The sequence below is a fragment of the Ailuropoda melanoleuca genome, chromosome 12, assembly GCF_002007445.2.
Source record: "Ailuropoda melanoleuca isolate Jingjing chromosome 12, ASM200744v2, whole genome shotgun sequence".
Classification (NCBI taxonomy): domain Eukaryota; kingdom Metazoa; phylum Chordata; class Mammalia; order Carnivora; family Ursidae; genus Ailuropoda; species Ailuropoda melanoleuca.
Window position 1 is genome coordinate 30,972,994 of NC_048229.1, and position 744 is coordinate 30,973,737.

At 63.0% G+C, this 744-nt stretch overlaps 1 protein-coding gene across 1 annotated transcript in view; it reads left to right on the forward strand.

Moving 5' to 3' along the window:
- The first annotated feature begins 134 nt into the window (after positions 1 to 134).
- NTF4 (neurotrophin 4) overlaps positions 135 to 744 on the forward strand; it is a 3,271-nt gene continuing 2,661 nt past the window's right edge. The window contains exon 1 of the mRNA XM_002917853.4: positions 135 to 531. The gene's annotated coding sequence lies outside the window, so the exon portion shown is untranslated. The remainder of the gene's footprint in view (positions 532 to 744) is intronic.

The window sequence follows — 744 nt, forward strand, 5'->3', positions numbered from 1 at the left end:
ATTCCGGCGTCCGGGTCGCCCTGCCCCCGGGTAGGGAGGGACGGGGGCGGGGCCAGCGGGGGCGGGGCTTGGCGGAGGAAACTGAGGCAGGAGCGAAGTGCTCCAGATACGCAGTCGGTTACCCCCAGCGGGGTCTCAGGAGACCAGACCCTCAGCCTTGATCTTTGGGAGGAGGGTTCTGGGAGTACGTAGTTCTGGATACCTGGGGAAGAGAGTCCTGAACTCCAGAACTCCCAGGTCTGAGGGAGGAGGGCGCTGGAGGTCTGGACTCCTCAGTCTGCGGGAGGAGGGCGCTGGGGGTCTGGACTCCAGCATGGGAGGTAGGGAGCTGGAGATCTGGACTCCTGAAGGAGGAGGCGGCAGGGAACCAGGACTTTTGGGTCTGAGTGAGGTGGCAGCCGGGAACCGGGACTAATGGTCTGAGGGAGGAGGTAGCTGACTTCTGGTACTGATTGGATCAGCGTGGCTGGGTCCCTTCACACCCTTCTTTCCATTTCCCCATCTCGGAGCCAAGGCAGGCAGCCACTTCAGGTATGTGCGGTAGAAGTCTTGGACGGGCCCCGGCCTGTCCTGTGAGGATAGAAAGAACATTCCAGGAAGCAGCCTCAGGGACCCAGGGCTTCTTGCGTGTGGGCCCTCAGGGACCCGGGTGTCCAGACCAGCGCCACCCCCGCCCTGTCTGGGAGATGAATGGGCCATGGAGGATGTAATCTTTTCCAGCCTCCTCTATCCCCCCGCCCCCTC